We start from the raw sequence: 23,888 nt of genomic DNA, 5'->3' as shown, positions 1-23,888 counted from the left end.
AGTAAGCTTTGTTCTCTGCCTCAATATTGATGAGACTAGCCAGTCTCTGATTATATAAATAAGATCTATGCCAGACTGAATTTTAGTAGTTCACTATCTTGTTCAGAATTAGTAGAAACAAAGAAAAATCAATTGGACAGTGCTGACACCCAGCCAAAAAAGAGTATTTAGGAAGTTCTGACTCAGATGTGGCTGTCAATTTTAACAGCTTCTATGGGGAGTAGGCATAACAGGCTATAATGGTTATTGTGTGGAGAACTTGCAATATTGACAGAAATAGAAAGATTAAAAATGATGAAAATTGACATTTTACAGAGAAATTAAAGCATAGTGATTTTTAAATATATGTATGTATTCAGGACCAGTTTGAGATAATGTTGGAAGAAAGGCACTGAATTCCACCCTATCGATTTATTCAATCAGAAGACTAAAAGGAGCAGAAGAGAATTGCTAAATACCAATGTCACATTGACCATATTTGTCTGCAACCCAGATCTCTTACAGAAGAAGGATTCCAAAAAGGAAGTGAAAATAGTTCTCAGATAAGATGAGAAGATGATGAGAACAGTAATCATATAGTTATGGTTTTTCTTGCATGGCTAATGACCATGACTTTGGGTCCTTAAGCTGCTAGAAAGACAGATAATTAGGTGAACAATTGGTTTGCATGGTGCTAGTGACATCTTAATTCATCTTTAATTTGTATTTCCTTTAAATGTAAAAGAAGTTAGGAGATTTGACATCATTTATGAATTTGCCAAAAGCCTGGTCCTTGAATGCTGAAGATATTTAAAGTTGGCTATTAAACATTCTATTAAACATAGAATACAGTTGGATACTCTGTAAGAGAGATAATAAAGATGACTTAAGAAAAGTTTGCAGATTTATGAACAGCCATTATAAGGAGTGTGGTTACCAGCTGTTGTACATGTCCAGAGAGACTTGTGCAAGAAGTCCTTAACTGCAAGGGTAATTAAACACAGAAATAAGTTGCTGAAGGCATGGCTGTGTAATTTCCTTTTGGGGAGTGATTTCTGAAATAAGGCGGTTATCTTTAGGGGGGTTGCTTGGAAACAAGAGGATAATCTATGTGACCTCTTTGAGATTTCTTATAGCCCAACAATCCCTGAAGTGAGCTCTATGAAGTATAACCTCAAAGAGCCACTGCTTCAGTAAATGTTTTCAGTGATAGAAATGCTAATTGAAGTAAAGACATTATTATAAAAAATAACAGTGGAAAAATGTTTAGAAAAGCAGGTTGGGGGAGGTTCAAAAATACAGTTTGGTACTGTTGTTTAAAATGAGGTTGAGAGTCTAGGTTGTATAAATAGGAGAATTATCGCAGAGACTGTGAGACAGTTCTCTATACTTAGCAGACATCGGGCTTTTATTGTAGTCTTATGACATTTTTGAGGGTCTCAAAACTTCACCTAAAATTGGGAGATTTGGAGCAGCTCCAGCAGAATGAAGAAACAAAGATGAGTGTTTGTACAGAGCTTCTTTCACAGTGACAAAGAACAGGGGAAATGAAATTTGAAATGGGAAATCACTTTATTTGCTTTGTCCTTTCTTTGTTAGACATCTTTCTTGCTACCTACACTTTAGAAATAAAGCTATATGGGATTTAAGCATGCTGTGGTCCATGGGGTCACAAAGAGTCTGACAGGAAAAACTACAAGGATGGGATTGAAAATTGAGGTGTGTCCCATGGATTTGAGTACCTTAAGATGAATTAAATCATATCTGTCTATCTAGTCATTAATTTTCCATTCCTGTGTTAAATCTTTTCTGTGCCTCTTTTGTCATTTTCTGCTTTCCTGGGCAATCACATCTTCTGATAAGGCTTTGATTTCCATTCATAATCTTCCTCCTCAGTGTGATAGGCAGAAGTCTAAGATAGCCTCTAAGGCTTTTGCCTTCCGATGAATGCACACTGCATGATCTCCTCTTCATGGTGGAGGGAGCATGTGCACACTATGAAATATCAGTCTATAATCACATTGCCTTGTATGGTAGAAGGGATTTTGCTGATATAATTAAGTTCCCTAATCAGTTGAGTTAATTAAAAGGAGATCATTCTGGGTGAGCCTGAGATAACAGTGTGTTAAAAGACAGGAGATATTCAAAGCAGCAGAAACACCCTCCTGAGGCAGGGAAGGAATAAACTGCTCCAGGAGCTGACAGCATCCTCCAACTGACAGCAAGAAAATGGAGACCTCAGTCTCACAGCCATCAGAAAATGAATTCTTCTCTCAACCCAAGAAAAGCTGTGAGTGGATTTTTTTTTTCTCCTAGTCAATTAGCAGGTACCTTGATTTCAGCCTTTTGAGATCCCAGGCAGATGACCTAACTAAAATAGGTCAGACTCTTGACTTGCAGAAGCTGTGAGATAACACATCTGTGTTGTGTTAAGATGCTAAGGTGTGCTGAAGTGTTACCCAGCGATATAGAGTTAGTACATGAGCTTGGCCTACCTTATGTGCCTTCTCACTTGGAATGGCACATGTGGCCACATATGGATCAGCTCCCCCTTCATCCCTCGATTTTTCAGTGAGAACGTTTGATTTTAATTTAAAATTAGTCTAAAGCAACTGGCCACAACCTTCCAGGTCAGGCTCCTTTACATCTCTTGTGTTCTGGTGCTCATCTCCTACTCAGTCTCCCTACCTCCAGTCTTGTTTCCCCCTAATACTTTTGTGTCTGGGCTGTCAGAGTAAACATTCTGAAATAAATATCTGTTGACAGCTTGCTGTTGCTATATCCTATACGAACTTTGTGCTTCAACTCTTTTCCATAACGCCTTTTAGGACTGGTTCCGGACTGTCCTTCTCATCTCAGTGACTCCAAATATTTTCAGGACATCAACTTCCACCCATAAGTCGCTGAACAAATAAGTAGCTCTTTTTTTTTTTTTTTTTTCATTTATTTTTATTAGTTGGAGGCTAATTACTTTACAATATTGTAGTGGTTTTTGCCACACATTGACATGAATCAGCCATGGATTTACATGTGTTCCCCATCCCGATCCCCACTCCCGCCTCCCTCCCCATCCCATCCCTCTGGGTCTTCCCATTGCACCAGCCCTGAGCCTTTGTCTCATGCATCCAACCTGGGCTGGTGGTCTGTTTCACCCTTGATAGTATACTTGTTTCAATGCTATTCTCTCAGAACATTCCATCCTCACCTTCTCCCACAGAGTTCAACAGTCTGTTTTGTACATCTGTGTCTCTTTTTCTGTTTTGCATATAGGGTTATCGTTACCATCTTTCTAAATTCCATATATATGTGTTAGTATGCTGTAATGTTCTTTATCTTTCTGGCTTACTTCACTCTGTATAATGGGCTCCAGTTTCATCCATCTCATTAGAACTGATTCAAATGTATTCTTTTTAATGCCTGAGTAATATTCCACTGTGTATATGTACCATAGCTTCCTTATCCATTTGTCTGCTGATGGGCATCTAGGTTGCTTCCATGTCCTGGCAATTATAAGCAGTGCTGCGATGAACATTAGTAGGTAGCTCTTTTGCAATATTTTTCTTCACACTCTTTATATGGACTGAAACTTTTCATTGCTTGGCTAGCCCCTGCTGCTGTTGCTGCTAAGTCACATCCGTCATATCTGACTCTGTGTGACCCCACAGACAGCAGCCCACCAGGCTCCTCCATTTCTGGGATTCTCCAGGAAAGAACACTGGAGTGGGTTGCCATTTCCTCCTCCAATGCATGCATGCATGCTAACTCACTTTAGTCATCTCCTACTCTGTGAGACCCTATGGACAGCAGCCCACGGGCTCCTCTGTCCACAGGATTCTCCAGAAGAATCCTGGAGTGGGTTACCATTTCCTTCTCCCCAGCTAGTCCCTACTCCATCTTCAATAGACAAGTAAAATGTCGCCACTTTGGGAAATGCTTCCTTGATTCCCACACTCACTGAATATGTCCTTTTCTCTGCCTGCTACATAGGCTGTCCTATATTTTAGTTGTGGAACTCTTTGTCTCACCTTTTCACTTAATTGAGAAATCCTTGAAATTTAAAAGTTGGCTCATCTTTGTAATCCTATCATCTTGTAAACAGTCCAACTTGTGAAAGGAGCCAATACATGCTGAATTTACAAGTTGAAGATTAGATTTATTAATAATGAAAAAAATTAAAGGCTTTGGCTTAAAGAAGGTTTTATAGTCTTTTCACATAAGTGTCCAGAAGAAGGGTGAAATTAGGAAAATTGAAGACACTTCAAATGGGCAAAATGTGAAAGCAAAATCAGGGATTCTGTTTATAACAGTTCAGTTCAGGTACTCAGTTATGTCCAACTATTTACGACCACATGGACAGCAGAATTCCAGGCTTCCCTACCCATCACCAATCCCTGGAGCCTGCTCAAACTCATCTTCATCGAGTCAGTGTGATGCTATCCACCATCTCATCCTCTGTCTTCCCCTTCTCCTCCCACCTTCAGACTTTCCCAGCATCAGGGTCTTTTCAAATGAGTCAGCTATTTGCATCAGGTGGCCAAAGTATTGGAGTTTCAGCTTCAGCATCACTCCTTCCAATGAATATTCAGGACTGATTTCCTTTAGAACTGACTGGCTGGATCTCCTCACAGTCCAAGGGACTCTCAAGAGTCTTCTCCAACACCGCAGTTCCAAAGCATCAGTTATTCAGCAGTTAGCTTTCTTTATAATCCAAATGTCACATCCATACATTACTCCTGGAAAAACTGTAGCTTTGACTAGATGAGCCTTTGTCAGCAAAGTAATATCTCTGCTTTATAATAAGCTGACTAGGTTGGTCAAAATTTTTTTTTCAAGGAGCAAGCATCTTTTAATTTCATGGCTGCAGTCACCATCTGCAGTGATTTTGGAGTCCAAGAAAATAAAGGCTTTCACTGTTTCCATTGCTTCCCCATCTATTTGGAGGAAGTGATGGGACTGGATGCCATGGTCTTAGTTTTCAGAATGTTATTTTAAGCCAGCTTTTTCACTTTCCTCTTTCACTTTCATCAAAAGGTTCTTTAGTTCTTCTTCACTTTCTGCCAAAAGGGTGTTGTCAGCTGCATATCTGAGGTTATTGATACTTCTCTAGGCAATCTAGATTCAAGCTTGTGCTTCATCCAGCCCAGCATTTCTCATGATGTACTCTGCATATAAGTTAAATAAGCAGGGTGACAACATACAGCCTTGATGTACTCCTTTTTTCTACTTGGAACCAGTCTGTTGTTCCATGTCTAGTTCTAACTGTGGCTTTGTGACCTGCATACAGATTTCTCAGGAGGCAGGTCAGGTGGTCTGGTATTCCCATCTCTTGAAGAATTTTCCACAGTTTGTTGTGATCCACAAAGTCAGAAGCTTTGGCATAGTCAATAAAGCAGAAGTAGGTGTTTTTCTGGAACTCTCTTGCTTTTTCGATGATACAGTGGATGTTGGCTATTTGATCTCTGGTTCCTCTGCCTTTTCTATTTCCAGCTTGAACATTTGGAAGTTCATGGTTCACATACTGTTGAAGCCTGGCTTGGAGAATTTTGAGCACTACTTTACTAGTGTGTGAGATGAGTGCAAATGTGTGGTGGATTGAGCAGTCTTTGGCATTGCCTTTCTTTGGGGTTGGAATGAAAACTGACCTTTTCCAGTCCTGTGGCCATTGATGAGCTTTCCAAATTTGCTGGCATATTGAGTGTAGAACTTTCACAGCATCATCTTTCTGGATTTGAAATAGCTCAACTGGAATTCCATCACCTCCACTAGCTTTGTTCGTAATGATGCTTCCTAAGGCGCACTTGACTTCTCATTCCAGGATGTCAGGCTTTAGGTGAGTGATCACACCATCATGATTATCTGGGTCATGAAGATCTTTTTTGTACAGTTCTTCTGTGTATTCTTGCCACATCTTCCTAATCTCTTCTGCTTCTGTTAGGCCCATACCATTTCTGCCCTTTATTGTGCCCATCTTTGCATGAAATATTCCCTTGGTATCTCTAATTTTCTTGAAGAGCTCTCTAGTCTTTCCCATTCTATTGCTTTCCTCTATTTCTTTGCATTGATCACTGAGGAAGGCTTTTTATCTCTCCTTGCTACTCTTTGGAACTCTGCATCCAAATGGTTATATCTTTCCTTTTCTTCTTTGCCTTTAGCTATCTTTTCTCAGCTATTTGTAAGGCCTCTTCAGATAACCATTTTGCCGTTTTGCATTTCCTTTTCTTGGGCATGGTCTTGATCTCTGTCTCCTGTACAGTGTCATGAACCTCTGTCCTTAGTTCATCAGGCACTCTGTCTATCAGGTCAGTCTACCTCGAACCTATTTGTCACTTCCATTGTATAATCATAAGGGATTTGATTTAGGTCATACCTGAATGGTCTAGTGGTTTTCCCTACTTTCTTCAATTTAAGTCTGAATTTGGCAATAAGGAGTTCATGATCTGAGCCACAGTCAGCACTTGGTCTTGTTTTTACTGACTATATAGAGCTTCTGCATCTTTTGCTGCAAAGAATATTATCAATCTGATTTTGGTATTGACCATCTGGTGATGTCCATGTGTAGAGTCTTCTCTTGTGTTGTTGGAAGAGGGTGTTTGCTATGACTACTGCATTCTTTTGGCAAAACACTACTAAGCTTTGCCCTGCTTCATTTTGTACTCCAAGGCCAAATCTGCCTGTTACTCCAGGTATCTCTTGACTTCCTACATTTGCGTTGTAGTCCCCTATCATGATAAGGACATCTTTTTTGGGTGTTAGCTCTGGAAGGTCTTGTAGGTCTTCATACAACTGTTCAATTTCAGCTTTTTCAGCATTACTGGTTGGGGCATAGATTTGGATTACTGTGATATTGAGTGGTCTGCCTTGGAAAGGAACAGAGATCATTCTTTCGTTTTTGAGACTACACACAAAAACTGCATTTTGTACTCTTGTTGACTATGAGGGTTGCTCCATTAATGGTCATTTGAATTAAATTCTCCCATTCCAGTCCAGTTTAATTTACTGATTCCTAAAATGTCGATATTCACTTGACAGATAATTTATATCTGATGCAAATATAAATGATTTTAGACCTTAATCATTTTTATCTGCATCAGATAAAAATTGTATGGAAGAGATCCTATGGATTGGGAGAAAATATTTGCAAGTGATGTTATAGACAATAACTTAATTTCCAAAATATATAAACATCTCATACAACTCAATATAAAAAAATAACCCAATCAAAAAATTTGCAGAAAGCCTAAATAGACATTTCTCCAAAGAAGATTTACATTTGGTCAACAAGCACATGAAAAGATGCTCAATGTCACCAATTATTAGAGAATGCAAATAAAAACTACAATGAAGTGTCACCTCACTAGTCAGAATGGCTATCATCAAAAATTTTACAAATAATAAATGCTAGAGAGGATGTGGAGTAAAGGGAACTCTCCTACATTCTTTGTGGAAGTATAAATTTGTGTAGCCACTATTCCATATATATATATATATATATATATATATATATATACACACACACACACACACACACACACACACACACACACACACACATACATATATATTATTCAATCACAAAAAAGAATGAAATGATGTCTTTTGCAGCCACATGAATTGATCTAGAGAATATCATACTAAGTGAAATAACTCAGACAGAGAAAGACAAATATTATATGTGGAGTGTAAAAAAATAATACAAATGAATTTGTTTACAGAATAGAAACAGATTGCAGACCTGGAGAACAAACTTACAGTTACCAAGGGGAGGTGGGAGAGGAGTACGTTAGGAGTACGGGATTAACAAAAAATAAATTACATGCAACTTCTCAATCTTACAAAAGTTAACATCTTATTCTATAGAATCTGGGCTTGAATAAATAGTAAATCAAGTAAAGTAACCTTTTTCTCTAGTATATCTTTAGACAGTGATCCAGTTTGACATCAGTAGGGCACAGCATAATGTTTTTTTTCCCTCTTTCCAATTTTGGGATAAATTTTAATGGAATAGCCATTCTCTCCTTCAAATATTTTCACTGCTGCTTTGTAAAAAGCAAGAAAATCTGTGTGTTAACAGGACAGGAAAGGCGGTGTATGCCGGGCAGAGGTGTTCTTTCTTTTCTTATTGCACTATATCTCTTTAAGAATTAGGCAAGCTTAGCTGTAGAATTTAACTCTAACCAGTTGATTTCCTCTTGCCTGCCTTACGATATTCATATCCTCTCTGTAACTGCATAATTTTGGCCCTCTTGCCAATTTGAGGTGACATTACAAAGCCTACTTTCTTTAATTCAACACTGAAACATATTATGTCACATCTTCCCATTCCCCTTCATGATTTTCCCTGACACAGAAGGAAGGAAACCTTTAAAGAATAAGACTAGAATATTGCTGAACCACGCAAGTCAAAGCACGGGAAATTCTATTAACAAACAAACAGGCAAACGAACTAAGCTGCACTGATAAATTAGATTTAACTTTTCCTTTATTCTTTCGAACCTGGAGTCAATATCCATGATCACTCTGTAACCTTTCCCATCTCCTTTTCCCGTATATATAACTTATTCCATTATTATATATATATTTTTCTCTCTGTCTTAAAGGTATTTTGTTTTATTCTAGTGACCAACACCTACAACTTAGGTCAATAATAAAGATTTCAATCAATAATATTTAGCCATAAACAAAATTGTGTAATTTTTTCCTTTCTAGATAAAATTCTTATATCTCAAATAGCTTCCTCCCAAGGGGATAAGACTGATCTGAGTTCTAATATGAAACAAGCAAAAATAAATTGTTCTTATATTTGTAAATTAAGCTACAGAAAATAATTTTGAGTGTTTGTAAAATTTTCTCTTTCTCTGGACAATCTTTAATTCTAAGGATATCTAATCTGGTCTTTCTGGTATAGTTTCTAATCATAATATAAAATGTATTCATCACTTTGAAGATCATAGTTTAGTCGAAAGTAGCTTTCACAGCAAATCTGAGAGTTTAAATTCTCATTTCTGTTCTATTCCAAAGAGATTGTGTACCAGTCTTCCTTTCTGAGTGCCAGGTAAGCAGAAATGAACCAATTTCCTCATCTGCAAATTGAAGGATGAGTACATGAGAACTTTCTCAACTTTATTCAGCAAAATTTTAATAGTGAGAATAATGCCCATTGTCACATAAACTAGAGAAAAATTGGGTGAACAAAGGGAGTCATTAACAAGTCTATGCCCCAACCAGTAATGCTGAAGAAGCCAAAATTGAACAGTTCTATGAAGACCTACAAGACCTTCTAGAGCTGACACCCAAAAAAGATGTCCTTTTCATTATAGGGGACTGGAATGAAAAAGTAGGAAGTCAAGAAATACCTGAAGTAGCAGGCAAATTTGGTCTTGGAGTACAGAATGATGCAGGGCAAAGGCTATTAGAGTTCTGCCAGGAGAACACACTGGTCATAGCAAATACTCTCTTCCAACAACATAAGAGAAGACTATACACATGTACATCACCAGACAGTCAACACCGAAATCAGATTGAGTATATTCTTTAAGCCAAAGATGGAGAAGCTCTATCAGTTCATTTCAGTTCAGTCGCTCAGTCGTGTCCGGCTCTTTGCAACCCCATGAATCGCAGCATGCCAGGCCTCCCTGTCCATAACCAACTCCCGGAGTCGACCCAAATCCATGTCCATTGAGTCAGTGATGCCATCCAGCCATCTCATCCTCTGTCATCCCTTTCTCCTCCTGCCCTCAATCTTTCGCAGCATCAGGGTCTTTTCCAATGAGTCAACTCTTCGCATGAGGTGGCCAAAAGATTGGAGTTTCAGCTTTAGCATCAGTCCTTCCAATGACCACCCAGGACTGATCTCCCTTAGGATAGATGGGTTGGATCTCCTTGCAGTCCAAGGGACTCTCAAGAGTCTTCTCCAACACCACAGTTCAAAAACATCAATTCTTTGATACTCAGCTTTCTTCACAGTCCAACTCTCACATCCATACATGACCACTGGAAAAACCATAGCCTTGACCAGATGGACCTTTGTTGGCAAAGTAATGTCTCTGCTTTTTAATACGCTATCTAGGTTGGTCATAACATTCCTTCCAAGGAGTAAGCATCTTTTAATTTCATGGCTGAAATCACCATCTGCAGTGATTTTGGAGCCCAAAAAAATAAAGTCTGACACTGCTTCCATTATTTCCCCATCTATTTGCCATGAAGTGATGGGACTGGATGCCATGATCTTAGTTTTCTGAATTTTGAGCTTTAAGTCAACTTTTTCACTCTCCTCTTTCACTTTCATCAAGAGGCTTTTTAGTTCCTCTTCCTCTTTCTGCCATAAGGGTGGTGTCCTCTGCGTATCTGAGGTTATTGACATTTCTCCCAGCAATCTTGATTCCAGCTTGTGCTTCCTCCAGCCCAGCGTTTCTCATGATGTACTCTGCATATAAGTCAAATAAACAGGGTGACAATATACAGCCTTGATCTACTCCTTTTCCTATTTGGAACCAGTCTGTTGTTCCATGTCCAGTTCTAATTGTTGCTTCCTGACCTGCATACAGGTTTCTCAAGAGGTGGGTCAGGTGGTCTGGTATTCCCATTTCTTTCAGAATTTTCCACAGTTTATTGTGATCCACACTGTCAAAGGCTTTGACATAGTCAATAAAGCAGAAATAGATGTTTTTCTGGGACTCTCTTGCTTTTTTTATGATCCAGCGGATGTTGGCAATTTGATCTCTGGTTCCTCTGCCTTTTCTAAAACCAGCTTTAACATCTGGAATTTCACAGTTTACATATTGCTGAAGCCTTTCTTGGAGAAATTTGAACATTACTTTACTAGCGTGTGAGATGAGTGCAACTGTGCAGTAGTTTGAGCATTCTTTGGGATTGCCCTTCTTTGGGATTGGAATGAAAACTGAACTTTTTAAGTCCTGTGGCCACTGCTGAGTTTTCCAAATTGGCTAGTATATTGAGTGAAGCACTTTCACAGCATCATCTTTCAGGATTTGAGATAGCTCAACTGGAATTCCATCACCTCCGCTAGCTTTGTTTGTAGTGATGCTTTCTAAGGCCCACTTGACTTCACATTTCAGGATGTCTGGCTCTAGGTGAATGATCACAGGTATAGAGTCAGCAAAATCAATACCAGGAGCTGACTGTGGCTCAGATCATGAACTCTTTATTGTCAAATTCAGACTTAAATTGAAGAGTGTAGGGAAAACCACTAGATCATTCAGGTATGACCTAAATCAAATCCCTTGCAATTATACAGTGGAAGTGACAAATAGATTCAAGGGATTAGATCTGATAGATAGAGTGCCTGAAGCACTATGAATGGAAATACATGAAATTGTACAAGCGGCAGTGATCAAGACCATCCCCAAGGAAAAGAATTGAAAAAAGGAAAATGGTTGTCTGAGGAGGCCTTACAAATAGCTGTGAAAAGAAGAGAAGTGAAAGGCAAAGGAGAAAAGGAAAGATAAACCCATCTGAATGTAGAATTCCAAAGAATAGCAAGGAGAGATAAAAAGCCTTCCTCAGTGATCAATGCAAAGAAATAGAGGAAAGCAATAGAATGGGAAAGACTAGAGATCTCTTCAAGAAAATTGGAGATAGGAAGGGACATTTCATGCAAAGATGGGCACAATAAAGGACAGAAATGGTATGGACCTAACAGAAACAGAAGAGATTAAGAGGATGTGGCAAGAATACACAGAAGAACTATACAAAAAAGATCTTCATGACCCAGATAATCATGATGGTGTGATCACTCACCTAGAGCCTGACATCCTGGAATGAGAAGTCAAGTGGGCCTTAGGAAGCATCATTATGAACAAAGCTAGTAGAGGTGATGGAATTCCAGTTGAGCTATTTGAAATCCTAAAAGATGATGCTATGAAAGTGCTGCACTCACTATGCCAGCAAATTTGGAAAGCTCAGCAGTGGCTACAGGACTGGAAAAGGTCAGTTTTCATTCCAACCCCAAAGAAGGGCAATGCCAAAGAATGCTCAAACTACCGCACAGTTGCACTCATCTCACACACCGGTAAAGTAATGCTTAAAATTCCCCAAGCCAGGCTTCAATAATACATGAATTGTGAACTTCCAAATATTCATGCTGGATTTAGAAAAGGCAGAGGAACTAGAGATCAAATTGCCAACATCCGTTATCATCGAAAAAGCAAGAGAGTTCCAGAAAAACATCTACTTCTGCTTTATTGACTGTGCCAAAGCCCTTAATTGTGGATCATGACAAACTGTGGAAAATTCTTCAAGAGATGGGAATAGCAGACCACCTGACCTGCCTCCTGAGAAATCTGTATGCAGGTCATGAAGCAATAGTTAGAACTGGACATTGAATAACAGTCTGGTTCCAAATCAGGAAAGGAGTATATCAAGTCTGTGTATTGCCACTGTGCTCATTTAACTTATATGCAGAGTATATCATGCAAAATGCTGGGCTGGAGGAAGCACAAGCTGAAATCAAGATTGCCGGGAGAAATATCAATAACCTCAGATATGCAGATAATACCACCCTTATGGCAAAAAGTGAAGAAGTACTAAAGAGCCTCTTGATGAAAGTGAAAGAGGAGAGTGAAAAAGTTGGCTTAAATTAACATTCTGAAAGCTAAGATCATAGCATCTGGTCTCATCACTTCATGGAAAATAGGTGGGGAAACAGTGGAAAAAGTGACTGACTTTTTTTGGGAGGCTCCAAAATCACTGCAAATTGTGTCTGCAGCCATGAAATGAGAAGACATTTGCTCCTTGGAAGAAAAGTTATGACCAAACTAGAGAGCATGTTAAAAAGCAGCGACATTAACTTTGCCAGCAAAAGTCCATCTAGTCAAAGCTATGGTTTTTCCAGCAGTCATGTATGAATGTGAGATTTGGACTATGAAGAAAGCTGAGCACTGAAGAATTGATGCTTTTGAACTGTTGTGTTGGAGAAGACTCTTGAGAGTTCCTTGGACTGCATAGAGATCCAGGCAGTCTGTCCTAAAGGAAATCAGTCCTGAATAATAATTGGAAGGACTAATGCTGAAGCTGAAACTCCAGTACTTTGGCCACCTGATGTGAAGAGCTGACTCATTTGAAAAGACCCTGATGCTGGGACGGATTGAAGGGGAGAGGAAAAGGGGACAACAGGTTGATATGGTTGGATGGCATCACTGGCTCAATGGACATGAGTTTGAGTAAGCTCCGGGATTTGGGGATGGACAGGGATGCCTGGCGTGATGCAGTCCATGGCACTGCCAAGAGTCAGACATGACTGAGCAACTGAACTGAACTGAACCTGTAGCAATTCTTAAGATCACTTATTTCATAGGAAAACTCTCGCTTGGTAACACCTCCTAATTATTGCATCATATTATAATGGGAAACAATCCCCTGGAGAAGGAAATAGAAGTCCACCCCAATATTCTTTCCTGGGAAAACCCATGAACAGAAGAGCCTGGCTGGTTATACTCCATGAAGCTCCAAGAGTCAAATACGACTTAGGGACTAAATCACCATACTGGGAAAAGAATCCAGTTAAACGTCAGGTAAATTATATGTTTGCATTCCATTTTTTCAGTTCCTGGCTGTACGACCATGAATCAATTACTTAATCTTTCTGTGTATCTTTGCAGCGATGACCACACTTTCCTCTTAGGTGTTGTATGCTAATTAAATGAGATGACCTATGTAAAGTTTCTCGCATAGAATATGACAGTTATTTTCCTGTTTGGAAGTTAATTTTTTCCTACCATCACTCTCTCACATGTTCTGCCCTGAGAATTTCATATCCTTCATATTTTGCTTTGGTATAAATCTTAGCCATTTATTCATTGTCTCAGATGAAATTGCATTTCTATTTCAGTATTTGCATACCAATTTCCAGTCTCTTCAGAAAAGGTGGTGAAACAAGGTCTCTTCCTCTATATTGTTAATTCTATGGATTTATAATTGTGATGAAAGGGGTGGAAATTAATAATGAACAGTTCTTAATTATCACATAGGTCACAGATAAAATTACACATCAATAAGTTTAATAAATTAACTGGCTTGAGATTGCAGTGGCGTGATATTATTTGGCTTGGACATAGGACCTGAATCTTAAATTATAGTCACTTATATACCATTCTTAGTTTCATTGAGTTAGACAAGGCTGTGGTCCGTGTGATCACACACTGGTTTTCTGTGATTATGGTTTCATTGTGTCTGCCTCTGATGCCCTCTTGCAAAACCTACTTTCTTACTTAGGTTTCTCTTACCTCGGGCGTGGGGTATCTCTTCACGGCTACTCCAGCAAAGCACAGCTGCTGCTCCTTACCTTTTATGAGGGGTATCTCCTCACAGCCGCCACTCCTGACCTTGAACGTGGAGTAGCTCCTCTGGCCTCCTGCACCCACGCAGCCGCCGCTCCTTGGACATGGGGTTGCTCCTCTCAGCCGCCACCACTGACCTCTGGCGTGGGACTGGAAAAGATGAGTTTTCATTCCGATCCCAAAGGAAGGCAGTGCCAAAGAATGCTCAAACTACCGCACAATTGCCCTCATCTCACACGCTAGTAAAGTAATGCTCAAAATTCTCCAAGCTAGGCTTCAGCAACACGTGAACCGTGAACTTCCAGATGTTCAAGCTGACTTTAGAAAAGGCAGAGGAACCAGAGATCAAATTGCTAACATCCTCTGGATCATCAAAAAAACAAGAGAGTCCCAGAAAAACATCTATTTCTGCTTTATTGACTATGCCAAAAGCCTTTAACTGTGTGGATCACAATAAACTGTGGAAAATTCTGAAAAAGATGGGAATACCAGACCACCTGACCCACCTCTTGAGAAATCTGTATGCAGGTCAGGAAGCAACAGTTAGAACTGGACATGGAACAACAGACTGGTTCCAAATAGGAAAAGGAGTACAACAAGGCTGTATATTGTCACCCTGCTTATTTAACTTATATGCAGAGTATATGATGAGAAACGCTGGGCTGGAAGAAGCACAGGCTGGAATCAAGATTGCCAGGGGAGATATCAATAACCTCAGATATGCAGATGACACCACCCTTATGGCAGAAAGTGAAGAGAAACTAAAAAGCCTCTTGATGCAAGTGAAAGAGGAGAGTGAAAAAGTTGGCTTAAAGCTCAACATTCAGAAAACTGAGATCATGGTATCTGGTCCCATCACTTCATGGGAAATAGATGGGGAAACAGTGGAAACAGTGTCAGACTTTATTTTTTGGGGCTCCAAAATCACTGTAGATGGTGATTGGAGCCATTAAATTAAAAGATACTTACTCCTTGGAAGGAAAGTTATGACCAATCTAGATAGCATATTGAAAAGCAGAGACATTATTTTGCTAACAAAGGTTCGTCTAGTCAAGGCTATGGTTTTTCCAGTGGTCATGTATGGATGTGAGAGTTGGACTGTGAAGAAAGCTGGTTGTCGAAGAATTGATGCTTCTGAACTGTGGTGTTGGAGAAGACTCTTGAGAGTCCCTTGGACTGCAAGGAGATCCAACCCGTCCATCCTAGGGGATATCAGTCCTGGGTGTTCATTGGAAGGACTGATGCTGAAGCTGAAACTCCAATACTCTGACCACCTCATGTAAAGAGTTGACTCATTGGAAAAGACCCTGATGCTGTGAAAGATTGAGGGCAGGAGGAGAAGGGGATGACAGAGGATGAGATGGCTGGATGGCATCACCGACTCGATGGACATGAGTTTGAGTAAACTCCGGGAGCTGGTGATGGACAGAGAGGCCTGGCGTGCTGTGATTCATGGGGTTGCAAAGAGTTGGACTTGGCTGAGCGACTGAACTGAACTGATATACCATCTGGAATAGGTTGCTCTTGTTCCATGGCTAAGTTGTGTCTGACTCTCTGAGATACCATGGACTGCAGCACACCAGGCCACCTGTCCTTCTCTGTCTCCCCGAGTTAGCTCACATTCATGGCCACTGAATTGGTGATGCCATCTAACCATCTCATCCTCTGTTGTCTCCTTCTCTTTTTGCATTCAGTCTTTCCCGGCATCAGGGGCTTTTCCAGAGAGAGAGAGAGGAGAGAGAGAGAGAGAGAGAGGGAGAGAGAGAGAGGGAGATTTATCTGGGCCAGAAAAAGGTATACTCCCTGTAATGAAGATTTTCCCCCAAACCTAGCATGAATTACATGGAACCACATTGGAACCAAACTGCAAACCCCTTGCTCCTTGACTTGTTTTCCCCTAAGTCTGTGCTTGTTACTATTTCTGATTCCAAAGGCAATCTAAAGGCAAATCCTGTGATATGCACAGGCTTGAGTGGGGGAGGAGAAGGGGAGGGAGAGGGAGGGACTGTATCAACTCTCTCTCTGATATCTATCAAGACGTTTTCCCTAATCTGTCCATGCCACTTCTTTCTAAAGCACATAGATTTTCCCCAAAGTCATCTCACTGTCAACCTTGAGAGAGAAAGGAAAGCAGTGATATCCCTATGTGATAAAAGCCTTATTACAGGGTCACAATGCAAATGCCAATGGTGGCAAGACAAGTGAGTGAACGAGTCAGGAAAGTAGGCAGGGTGGACTTTGGATAGTACTTGGCCTTTCTGAAGGGAAGAGCTATTCCCAGAGCCTGTAATTATTACCACATAGGAATGCAGAACCAATGTGCTCAAATTTCCTCATTTTCATAAGATATTTTAAATCCAGATTTTTATCTAAGATTTCTTGGTAGAGAATTGTTTGTAACTTACAAACCAATAAGCTGGTTCAACAAAATATGTTTCTATAACATACACAGAAAGAAAAGAGAAGATAATGAACTTTTCAGGCCAGGAGACAATGTTTGAATTTATTGTCTTAAAAATGTTAAGTGCCCAGTTTAAATTTGCTCTATTGTATTCTGTGTGTGATCTTCCCCGGCGGCTCTGCAGTAAAGAATGTGCCTGCGGGGCAGGAGATGCAAGGTTCATCCCTGGGTAGAGAAGATTCCCTGGAGAAGGAAATGGTGACCCACTCCAGGATTCTTGCCTGTGAAATCCCATGGACAGAGAAGCTTGGTGGGCTACAGTCCATGGCATCACAAAGAGTAGGACACAACTTAGCAACTAAATAAGAACAATATTCTGTATGTACCCTTCTGTATTCCATCTTAAAAAATAAGCCCAACTCATTTGAATCAACTCACGAAGATTTTGGTTGTTCATGTCAAGAAAAGCTTCATTTTTTAAAAAATATATTGTTAGAGTGTACTTGTTCTTAAAGGATTTTAAGAACATTTGAAGTTTTATTGCTGCTGTTGATTTTGAAATTCAGTAACATTTCTTTAAAAAATAATCTATGTTTTTCTGTGTTATATGTATTTGAGAGGGTTAGTTCTGTTCCTTTTCTGTTGTTGACATTTATTTATTTTTTTATTTTTGTTGCCATTTATTTTTTCCTGTAATGAAGTTTCACAGTTGAAATCTAGAATACAGGGATTTATTTTTAAAAGAATGGCACCCAAATAAAGATCAGAACATGTGGTTTAAACATATGATGGATGAAAATATATGGCAGTTGAAGGTAGCTTATGCCAAAGGTCAGTGAGAAAATCAGATTGTTTGAGGAATATATGCTACAAGAGAGCAGTAACCGTGACATATTTTAGAAGAAGGGATTTCTGTAATGAAGAGAGCTGGTAGAGATGTCTCACTGATAGAGACTTGGCCAAGCATTACTCAGTATGCAAGTTAGAGAAGAAAATGCAAGAATGTATCATGATGTAATTAGGAAGATAAACAAGTTTCAGTTTGCTGTTTTCTCTTTGCTAAAAATGTTTTTATGAAAGAAGTGATTTGGTTTACTTTTCTGATGAATGATGTTTAAGTAGTTACTTAAGGAGTTATGGCCTTTCTTGAGTAGCACTAGCAGAGAATACCTAAAATATAATTTATCCATGAGTCACTCTCTGGTTTGTAGATTTCAAACTCACCTACTGAGAGAGGGCACAGGGCAAGGGCCATGACTCCTTGGATGATGTTTTCATATGTCTACATTAGCTTTGCTTACTTGCTCAGACCTCAGTGATTCAATGCAGTAAGCAACTAAATGATGTTCACTGTTTAGCTGAAATTAAAACCAGTGGCTTAAAACTCAACATTAAAAAATCCAAGATCATGGCATCTTGTCCCATCACTTAATGGCAAATAGACGGGGGCAGAATGGATACAATGGCTAACTTTATTTTCTTGGGCTTCAAAATCACTGTGTATGGTGACTGCAACCATGAAATTAAAAGATGTTTTTTCCTTGGAAGAAAAGCTATGACAGGCCTAGACAGCACATTAAAAAGCAGAGACATCACTTTGCTGACAAAGATCCGTATAGTCAAAGCTACAGTAGTCATGTATGGATGTGAGAGTTGGACCATAAAGAAAGCTGAGCTCCAAAGAATTGATGTTTTCAGACTGTGGTGTTGGAGAAGACTCTTGAGAGTCCCTTGGACAGCAAGGAGATCAAACCAGCCCATCCTAAAGGAAATCAGTCCTGAATATTCATTGGGAGGACTGATGCTGAAGCTGAAACTCCAATACTTTGGCCACTTGATGCGAAGAGCTGACTCGAGGGAAAAGCCTCTGATGCTAGGAAAGATTGAGGGCATGAGGAGAAGCGGGCAATAGAGGATGAGATGGTTGAATAGCATCACTGATTCAGTGGACCTGAGTTTGAGCAAACTCTGGAAGATAGTGAAGGACAGGGAAACCTGGTGTTCTGCAGTCCACGGGGTTTCAGAGTTGGACCCAACTGAACAGGTGAACAACAACAATAACAAAGCCAGTGGGGGGAAATGTTAGTTACATAGAACTTTGATTTGGTCCATTTGTTATTTGATCTGAAAAGAACTAAATAGCACTGGAAGTGACAAAGTTAAGGAGTTCACAGTAACAGTAATAAACACACTTTGTTCACAATAGCAGTAATAAACTCACTTTGTTCTCCAGTTTGCTCTTTTCTTGTTTCTATTTTCTTGATTCTCTTCTCCTTAAATCATTAAAGGGAGACAACTTTTGTTGTTTAATAGGATGCATTGTTTTGGTTGGCAAATATACTAGTCATTCTTCTGGTATTGAGTAAAGTTGAAGTTTATTTATAATGATGCTCAGTTAATGTCTCTTTGTTAGACAAGAAGATACTTTGTGACTTAATTCTAGACTCCCAGTAGAACCAGAGAATGTGAATGCCTACATAAAGAAGTCAATGTGACTATATATATTACTGAGTCAATAGTTTTCTTGATGTGCCGTAGGCCTTATGCTTCTGTGCATTTTCCTACTTATTTCCTTAAGTTTAAATGCCTTTTTCATTCATACTCCTAGCTTACCTCTCTGTCATTGATCTGGTTAAATTTGTTCCAGTCACCACTTTTTGTAAATTGTTTGTCTGATTAAAAAAAAAGGGAAAATGTCTAAGAGATCTAAGGACATCTAGTCCTAAAAAGAGAGAGAGAGAGATCGTTAGAATGACTAATTCAAAGAAGCAATTAAAGTCATCTATGAAAGATACTTAAGAGGTAATAGCAGAGCTCAGATAAAGAGGTGAATGGCCAGTTTATATGCAACATGAACATGTACGTCCCAAATTCTGTATTCCTAGGCAAACATACATACATAAGCATATACATTTATATAAAAGTTGGATAGAATAAGCATTTTATTTTCTCAAGGGAATTATTACATAATGGATTGTGGAATCTTATTGGGTAAGGAAGAAAGTAAAGAAATGAATAGTAGGGTCAGAGTAAGTGGAAGTGCTGGGGGAAAAAAAAAAAAACCTGTGTGGAAAAAGGACCTGGGAAAAGAAACTTTTGGAGTTTATATAATCAATGTGAGTAAGTAGCTGAAAAGCAATGCAAAAAAAAAAAAAGTTTTTGTTTAAGATAGTCAATGAACTGAGAAGATAGGGAAGAGAAAACAAAATGCAGCTTGAGCTTCAAAGAATCTAGTATCTGGTCATTTAGAAATATTTAAGGAAATTTTCAAGCTTGTTTTTGACTTTTAAAATTTTCTTTGGTAAATTTTAGCTCCTACTTAGTTCTTCCATTTAAGCCACTTCTAATTTGTAATAGTTTTTCTTAGTCTAGAATTTCTGATCTAATCTTTTTTTTTCTTTTCTGTAATTACTTAATTTCATTTTCCTTTTTAATTATTTGGTTGTGTTATAAATTATATCTAACATAAAGCCATGATACATTTTTTGGAGGAGGCAGAAGATATAGAAATAATTGCCAATAATGAACAGGGACTCTGGAAAATATGAAACTGAAAAGTAGTTGTTTACAAACTGACTTAACTTTTCCCAATGGATGCTGGTTGTAATAGTCATTGGATTTTGGTGGAAGGATTTCTGAGTAAACAACATATTGGTAATCAGAGTTCCGCGAGAAATCAGTAACAGACTAGAAATTCTCTCTGCTGCCCTTTTTTTTTTTTTTTTTTTCTTCAATTAACCATGTTTTGCATGCTTTCTCTTTGTCCTTTGGTGATATGTATAAGATGCCACCCTCAGAAAAGTCACTGAAACCACATTTATTCTTCACTTGAATCCTGGCCAGAATCCTCAAAATAACAGATTTATGTGGCCTACTGGTCGCCCATATATTTTGTTCTATCTGCCTTTATATTCCATGTATTTATTTTCCCTGTCTTCTAGAGTTATCTTCCTCAGGTTCAGGGCATCCAACCTTGTCTTCTGTCTAGACTTTATTGTTTGACTTATTCCTTTATCTAATTTTAATAGCCAAGGCTCTGCTTTAAAGCCAGGTTGTATTCCTAACCTCTTTATACTTTGACCATTTTTGCATCCTCTAAAAGGATCACATTCTGTTTTGCATTTTGGCTTAGCTTATTATTTGCGTTTTATTTAATCTTTAGTTCTTGGAAAATCTTACTCCTGGTCCTTGGCCCTCTCACCTCCATTTATCTCTAACTGGTGAATTGATGACCGGTATAAATATTGGAATACGATTCATTAACATCCTTCATAGCTTCTGAAAATTGATCACTTCCCAGCTCTTTAGAGTTTAAACAATTTGACAAGCAGGTGTGCCGTGAGCTCAAGTGACGTGGATAATATAGGGCACATATCCTTATTGTAACTCATAATTTCCAGCTTAAGTTTCTGTCTTCCTGCAAGGAAAATGGGATTATAATCAGGCTTTACTGTTGATCTTTTTGCAAAGAGAATGGTCTGGCACGTAATAGGTGCCCAAGAAATACTTACTGAATAAATGAATAGGTGCTATGGAAGTAAAGACGATTGTTGTTATTCAGCTGCTCAGTCAGGTCCAGCTCTTCCTGACCCCATGGGCGCAGCACACCAGGCCTCCCTGTCCTTCACTGTCTCCTGGAGCTGTTCAAACTCATGTCTTTTGATGTGGTGATGTTATCCAACCATCTCATCCTCTGTTGTCCCCTTCTCCTCCTGCCTCCAATCTCTCCCAGCATCAGGATCTTTTCCAAGGAGTCAGTTCTTCACACCAGGTAGACAAAGTATTGGAGTATCAGCTTCAGCATCAGTTCTTCCAGAGAATATCCAGGACTGATTTCCTTTAAGATGGACTGGTTGGATCTCCTTGCAGTCCAGGGAACTCTCAAGAGTCTTCTCCAACACCACAGTTCAAAAGCATCAATTCTTTGGCACTCAGCCTTCTTTACGGTCCAACACACATCTACATGAGTACTGGAAAAAAACATAGCTTTGACTATATGGACTTTGTCAGCAAAGTGATGTCTCTGCTTTTTAATGTATTGTCTAAGTTGGTCATGGCTTTTCTTCCAAGGAGCATGCATCTTTTAATTTCAAGGCTGCAGTCACCATCTGCAATGATTTTGGAACCCAAGAAAATAAAGTCTGTCACTCTTTCTATTGCTTCAGCATCTATTTGCCATAAAGTGATGGGCCTGGATGCTATGATCTTAGTTTTTGAATGTTGAGTTTTAAGCCAGCTTTTCCACTCTCCTCTTTCACCTTCATGAAGAGGCTCTTTAGTTCCTCTTTGCTTTCTGTCATTAGGGTGGTGTCATATGGATACCTGAGGCTGAGTACAGCCTTGCCATACTTCTTTTCTGATTTTGAACCAGTCTGTTGTTCCATGTCTGGTTCTAACTGTTGCTTCTTGACCTGCATACAGATTTCTCAGGAGGCAGGTAAGATGCTCTGGTAGTCCCATCTATTTAAGAATTTTCCACAGTTTGTTGTGATCCACATGGTCAAACGGCACGCTGCAGTCCATGGTGTTGCAGACTCGGACACAACTGAACTGAACTGAACATGGTCAAAGGCTTTAGCATAGTCAGTGAAGCAGAAGTAGATAATTTTCTGGAATTCCCTTGCTTTTTCTATTATCCAATGGCTGTTGACAATTTGATCTCTGGTTCCTTTGTCTTTTTTAATTCCAGCCTGTACATCTGGAATTTCTCAGTTCATGTACTCTTTCTGGGGACATAGCTAAAATTCATTCCCCCACTACACATACATATAGTTATATGTCACTCTGGGGTGAGGCAATTTGCAGTGTGTGAGCCATTTCCAAGTTTTTTCTTTTCATTTCGTGAATATTCTATATTGAAGTAGCAGAACTGTTAAATATTAGGATCCTGGGTAGCCTACCTGCTGTTTGGAGGACATATGCCCAGGAGTAATACTTCTCAACCAGGATTTTCCATATTGACCTTACATAAGTTCAGCCACTAATAATTGAGGTTGTTTGTAATGATACCTTTCTTTCCTCAATCTCAATAATTGAGGAACTTAGCTTAAAAATTTCCTCAGAAAAGTTTTTCCTGAACTACCTGCCATTCCCAACACACACGCACACATAAATTCTCATGGAGTCATTTAATTTCCTTTTATAATAATTACCCGTTTTGCATTGACACTATTATTTGTGTGATTAATATTCACTTCTACTGGATTATATCTTCCATGAGAGTAAGGCTATGTCCTTTTCCTCACCAGTTTATCTGCTTTAGGCATTTCATAAATATTTGTTGAATGGATTAATTGTAAATTGACCATCTGGAACTATCATTATTCCTGAATTTGTGGCTAGAAGATTCTGATACTTACTTTTTTCTGGACTGCATTTCTTCTTCATAAAGTGTGACAAAACCTTGCCCTCCATCTCAACTTCTCACCCAGTAAGTTATACACAACTACTCTTTATCAACCAGGTTAGTTTCTGGATGTGAAATTTCATTCAGATTTCCACTTAATCCTGGCCCCTGCCCCTTCCCATCAGCAGATTGCTGAGGCAGATCCCACCTCATGCCCAGATCTGCTTTAATTATGACAGTTTTGTTCAAAGCCTGGACTTCCATTACCCAAACAAATTTTTTTTAAAAAGTTGCTTTTGAGAATTTTGACCTGTATTCTTATCTGCAAAGCTGCAAAATCTACAACACCTGATGTTGCTTGATTTAGTTTTCTGGGTGGACACATGCACGTACATGTGCTCAGAACCTTTACAGGAGTTTGCTCATTTAGATTCCAAGAAACCTTCACTACGAAGAGAAATAAAAAGTCCTTGTGCCTTTCTCTCAAGCATGGAAATGTATAATGCAGTTAATTTGGTTATTTTCCCCATAATTACCATTAGTTAACCTTGAATTTCAATTTCACAATGTAAGCTACAAACTATTAAGCATGTTACAGTGTTTCCTACTAAAATAGTATGGTAAATCACCCCCCCTAAAATATTTATGATATAATATACATGTTTTATTAAGTGCTTTGGCTGCTAAGTTCATTTTTTATCTTGGAACATTAACATCTACATCATTACTGAATCTGCAATCTATTAACCTAGTGGTATTTTCAGTACCCACATTCCATGCAAATGCTAAACTTTGGCTGAAAAATTATAGAACACCTTAAGTTTACATTGTGTGATTTATAGTTTTGGAGTACATTCTATGCACATTA

The sequence above is a fragment of the Cervus elaphus genome, chromosome 2 (assembly GCF_910594005.1).
Source record: "Cervus elaphus chromosome 2, mCerEla1.1, whole genome shotgun sequence".
In the NCBI taxonomy this organism is placed as follows: Eukaryota; Metazoa; Chordata; class Mammalia; order Artiodactyla; family Cervidae; genus Cervus; species Cervus elaphus.
Note: the sequence above shows the minus strand (reverse complement) of the source record.